Genomic DNA, 6,139 nt, shown 5'->3' with positions numbered 1-6,139 from the left:
AAAAATAAAACTGTTAAACTTATCTGACATTTGAACTTTCACACAACATAAGATCTATGAATCAAAAAAGTGCTACAGTGCAGTGGTCTCTTTTGAGAGGTTTTTCTTTAAAAAAAATAAACTGATCAACATGTTCAGGAGAGAGGACACTGCATTCTGCATTGGCAATGTCGCCTGCAGTGCTAAACACGCACTCATACTCTACACTGGTACCAGGAATGCACATGTATGTTTTGGCAAGGTTTGCCAGGATGGAAAACTCAGTTTGATGACTTTTTCACCACTCCAACAGCTTACCCCCCCCCCCCCCCCCCAAGTTAAAAGATGTAGTGTCTCTGTACTTAACTTCACCATGGCCAGCTCTTTAGAGGTCTTGACAGTCTGGCTAGGGTCCACTTGCAGAAGGTGTCACCAAAGAGATCTTCAAAGGGTTTTGAATTCTTGAAAGGAGGAACATGTACTAAAAAAAAGCATGGCTTAGTTATGTCAGAGAAAATATAATGTGTGCCTCTAACAGCTGTTACTTGATGAATAAAAGCACATATCACATTCTCAGACTGTTTACAGCAAAACAAAATAGACAAATGTTTAACTACAGTGTGTACATAGCTTCTTCAGTGATTTCAGCCTGGAACACTGGCATCAATTCAGGGTCGTCGTCATCATCATCAGAAGTGTTGTCAGCAGATGAGTGAGCCATTGCATTCTCAAGCTGTGACACTGTCATTCTGTAGATTATAACACAGACACATGTTCTCACAAACATAGCAAATGGAGAGGCAGTGCATTTTAATGAATTTATAAAACATTGCTTAAACAAAAAAATATATTCTTACTTTTTTTATCACCAATTCTGCAGCCTCATGGATGAGAAACTTTAAGGTTGTATCTCTTTCCTCTTCACTTAAAAAAGGTAGCTTTTTAAATTTAAGATCCAAGGCAGATACTCTATATAGACCTTGTCTCACATCCATATATCGATGTTCTAGATCCTTTGCCATTACCTGCTTAATCTCTGTAATCACACTTTTGTTCGTTATCTGGCTCGGCTCGTTGTTTAAAATGATTCAATTCGATTTAGTGAACTGGTTCAAAAAGATCCGGTTACATCGAATGATTCGTTCACATACCGGATATCACAAACTGCTTTGTTTTGAACTCTCTCACAACAGACACGGAAGAGAAGACAATGCTGAATAATATCGTAGTTTTTGCTATTTTTGGACCAAAATGTTTTTTCGATGCTTCAAAAAATTTTGACCCTCTGATGTCACATGGACTACTTTGATGATGTTTTTCTTACCTTTCTGGACATGGACAGTATACCGTACACACAGCTTCAATGGAGGGACTGAGAGCTCTCGGACTAAATCTAAAATATCTTAAACTGTGTTCTGAAGATAAACGGAGGTCTCACGGGTTTGGAACGACATGAGGGTAAGTTATTAATGACATAAATTTGATTTTTGGGTGAACTATCCCTTTAACAGTCTGAAAAGCGAGATGTGCTCTGATTGGCCAGCTATTCAAGTTTATTTATATAGCGCTTTTTACAATACAAATCATTACAAAGCAACTATACAGAAAATTACGTTTCTACAATATTTAGTAATAGCTTATAAGTGGTGACTGTCAGTTTATGTGCATATGACAGGAATATTCAGAATAATTCATACAAGACGTAGTCAGCCAGATGATGAACATTATTAACAGCAATTATTATACGATGCAATGACAAAATGTGTTAGTTCTGTTTGTTGTTTCAGGGTTAGCATCATCTGGGGTCATCTGGCATCATCTCTTCTCAGGTGTTCTGGATCCAGACTGGAGCTTGTGTAAATCCTAGGGATGTAAATCCCGTTGAAAAACAGAGAAACAAAGAGAGACATAATTAACGTAGCTGCTGTTCCAGCAAATTAAAGTTAATTAAATAAAGTAAATAAAAAATTAAAATAAAGTAAAGATTAAGAATGCACATTTGATCAGATGCAACTGCAGTCACAATTTAAGAGATGCATTATTTGAATGCTTGGCAAAAGAGATGTGTTTTAATCTAGATTGAAACAGAGAGAGTGTGTCTGAACCCCGAACATTATCAGGAAGGCTATTTCAGAGTTTGGGAGCCAAATATGAAAAAGCTCTACCTCCTTTAGTGGACTTTGCTATCCTAGGAACTACCATAAGGCCAGCATTTTGTGACCTTAAGGAGCGTGATGGATTTTAACGTGGTAGAAGTTAAGTTAGGTACGCAGGAGCTAAACCATTTAGGGCCTTATAGGTAAGTAATAATAATTTGTAACTGATACAGAACTTAATAGGTAGCCAGTGCAGAGACTGTAGAATTGGGGTAATATTATCAAAGGGCAACATGTATTTTGAAAATAGAAGGGGACCTAGGACAGATCCTTGTGGCACTCCATATTTTACTGGTGACAAAACAGTTTATTAGGTCAGTAAACGCAAATCCTAATGTATCATTTGTATCAATGTGAATATTAAAATCTCCCATGATTAGCACTTTAAATAAACTGTAACCAGAAGACCTAAGAAGAAATCTGCAAATTCTTTTAGGAGTTCTGTATACAGCCCTGGTGGTCTATACACAGTAGCCAAAGCAAAAGATACAATACAATTTCTTTTGTATATATGACAGTGTAACATTAAGCAGAAGCATTTCAAATGAGTATCCTGTTTTCTGGACGATAGCTATGCAATGCATTGTGGTTGGCTGAATGCCTCAAGCGTGTGACGGAGATGTTATGCAGTGTTCTGGTCAGAACACCAGCGGGACAAGACAAAAAGAATAAAACCAATTAAAAATGAGCCATTTGTTGCATCAAGTGGGGACATAATTACAGATAAGGAACTATACTGTATTTTTAACACTTTGCACCACATAAACATAAAACCATGTCTGCATTAGTGATTGGAGAAACGACAAACAACAAGCATACTCTAAACCAGCGGTTCTCGATTCCATTGCTCACGCCAGCTCTGCAGATTTTGCACGGCTTGCTTTGTTAACACACTTGATTTAGATAATCAGCTCATTAGGATTTAGCGCCGTGCATGAACTGTGTTCCCATTGACATGGTCCCTACACAGTGTTCATTGCTCCATAATTCTGGAATAGGGAGAAGTTTACTTCACTTCGGAACATTCATTCACGGATTTGCACTGTGTAACATCTTTACACATGGACATCATACCTTTCAGGGATCTAGGAAGGAGGACCCAATTGCAGAGTGAGTAACAAGGGTTTGACTAAACAGACTGATACAAGAGGGTAGTGAAGTGCACAAGTGATACCACAACAGGAATACAGTAAACAGAAACAGCTAGGGAATTAGTAAGAAATAACTATTTAACCAACACTAAAAGAATAAACAAAATACAAAACCAAAAATCAGGTTAAGAACTACAAACACATTTTAAAAATAAAAGCTAAAAGCAAGAAACAGATTTCTAAAACAAGGAGCAAGACAACATGGAACTACAAAAGGACTAGACAAAACAAGGGCACAAGACCAATCAGGCAGGGAGATACGGACACATACTCAGCCATATCCACAAACAGTGACAGAAAGGGTGAGAATAACCACAAACCAGCAAACACAAAAGGGTAAGGGGCCCTTTAAATAGGGAGGAAAACACATGAGAAACAGGTTAGCACAATTAGACTAACAAGAGGGTGTGGTAGAAAGGAAACAAGCATGAGGGGCTAAAGGAGCACATGGCCGAGAAAACAATTAACAAGGCCATGTGCTGACATAAGACATAGACACAAGAAATAAAACACAAACAAACAGAGTGACAGTGCAAAACACTGATAATACCTTGGTAAATAAATACAATTGTACAATTGAAATGTGTCAGAAGTAGGGGCATCAATTACAAATCCTGATGATTCATATGCATCGATCTTGAAACATGATTTTTGAATCGTGAATTGCCGATCTCGGACAGTATTTCAGTCTGTTGTGCTTCTATGGCACATCATAGCTTAATAGTACTTTTTACTAAATGTATTGTAATTGTTTTATTGTATGTAAATATGTATTTTCTTTTCTTTTAGGGTGACTATTACCATCTGTCTAGGGAATGCAGGTGTAAAATAGCCTTCTGGCTAACTCTGGCATATCTACATATATGTTTATTAATATGCATTGTTCCTGTAATAAAACAAATAAATAAAAATAATACATTAAAACGCTAAGAATCGAATGAATCACAATTTCTATAGCGATTCAGTGCTTTCAAAATATATACATATTAAATTACTCAAAGCACGAATTAATGGAGACCTTGAACAGTGTTTGTGAATCGTGCCTTTTATCTCTCCTTCACATGCTCCACTATTACCGGCGAGACTGTCACAGGATTGCACTTGTGCTCCGTTCATCTCTGACGCAGATGATGCATGATCTCTTCTCAGGACTCGTGGTCAGTAATAAAGTGAAGAAGCTTTACTTTTCTGTTTCTCTTCTTTGTCAATGGCTCTTTTTTTTTTTTGTCGAAGGCTGCATATTTATTGCATGGAAGGTGCAGAAATGCAATTGTCTAAATCATATGCATCCATTGAATGATAAATGTGTTTTAACAATGCTGTTGACCCGAATGAGCTCTTAAAGCTCTTTTTTTTTTTTTAAATCTTGGCTTACATACATTTTTACGTATGCCATGTCATGCCATAGCATCATTAAACTAACATGTAACAGTGGACAAAAGGTGTTTTTTTTTTGGTTTTATTTTTTTTTCTAATAATGTATTGTAATTGTAACCATAAAGGCTGCTGTAATTTGCCCCCTGACTGAGCATTAAATAATTTAGGGGAAGCATTTAAATAATCCTGTGAATGCACTTAAAGAATGCAGAATCGAATCATTATAATCGAATCAAATCGAATTTAATTGTGAATCGAATCAAATTTATTCGTTCTAATTTGCAAAAATAATTCTTGAATTGAATCGAAAACCTATGAATCGTGAATCAAATCGAATCACTGCCTACCCAAAGATTCACAGCCCTAGTCAGAAGGCATAAAGCTTTCCTTTTTCTAAAATTAATTAACAGCAATGTGTTGCACATTTTCTCCCATTCGTCTAATCATATTTAATGATTTAACAGCCTGAGAAAAAAAATCTAGGTGTTACCTTAGGCTGAGAAGCAAGCAGTGATGCAGTTTGCAGCAATTCATTCATATTCAACCCTGTGGTTTCAGATCCAGGGGGAGCGCTGTTCTTTGCTGGCAAATAGTTCTGAGAACACACACAAGTGTCATGTTATAAACATGTATACTTTAATGTTATACAAATATCGATACACAAACAAGCACATACACTTAAATAACAATTTGTGTTGATAATTCAATGCAAGCGAAGATAGTAACAAAGAAGAAATCATATATAGTAAATGTATGTTAAAAATATTAAGTATCAGTACAATTGCAATTGTTATGAAAAAACAATTAATTATAGCCATTCAACATTATAGTGTAACTGAAAGCAATAAATGTTAACATTTAATAGGATCTGAAATATAACTTCTAATTTAAGTGATTTTAAAACAGTATTCATATAAACTATATTATACAAACCCAATTCCAAAAACGTTGGGACACTGTACAAATTGTGAATAAAAACAGAATGCAATGATGTGGAAGTTTAAAATTTCAATATTTGATTCATAATACAACATAGATGACATATCAAATGTTTAAACTGAGAAAATGTATAATTTTAAGGGGAAAATAAGTTGATTTTAAATTTCATGGCATCAACACATCTCAAAAAAGTTGGGACAAGGCCATGTTTACCACTGTGTGGCATCCCCTCTTCTTTTTATAACAGTCTGCAAACATCTGGGGACTGAGGAGACAAGTTGCTCAAGTTTAGGATCAGGAATGTTGTCCTATTCTTGTCTAATACAGGCTTCTGGTTGCTCAACTGTCTTAGGTCTTCTTTGTTACATCTTCCTCTTTATGATATGCCAAATATTTTCTATGGGTGAAAGATCTGGACTGCAGGCTTGTCATTTCAGTACCCGGTTCCTTCTTCTATGCAGCCATGATGTTGTAATTGACGCAGTATGTGGTCTGGCATTGTCATGTTGGAAAATGCCTGAATGTCTTGCCTGAAAG

Source organism: Carassius carassius, chromosome 22, assembly GCF_963082965.1.
Source record: "Carassius carassius chromosome 22, fCarCar2.1, whole genome shotgun sequence".
Classification (NCBI taxonomy): Eukaryota; Metazoa; Chordata; class Actinopteri; order Cypriniformes; family Cyprinidae; genus Carassius; species Carassius carassius.
This window is presented reverse-complemented; position numbering follows the sequence as displayed.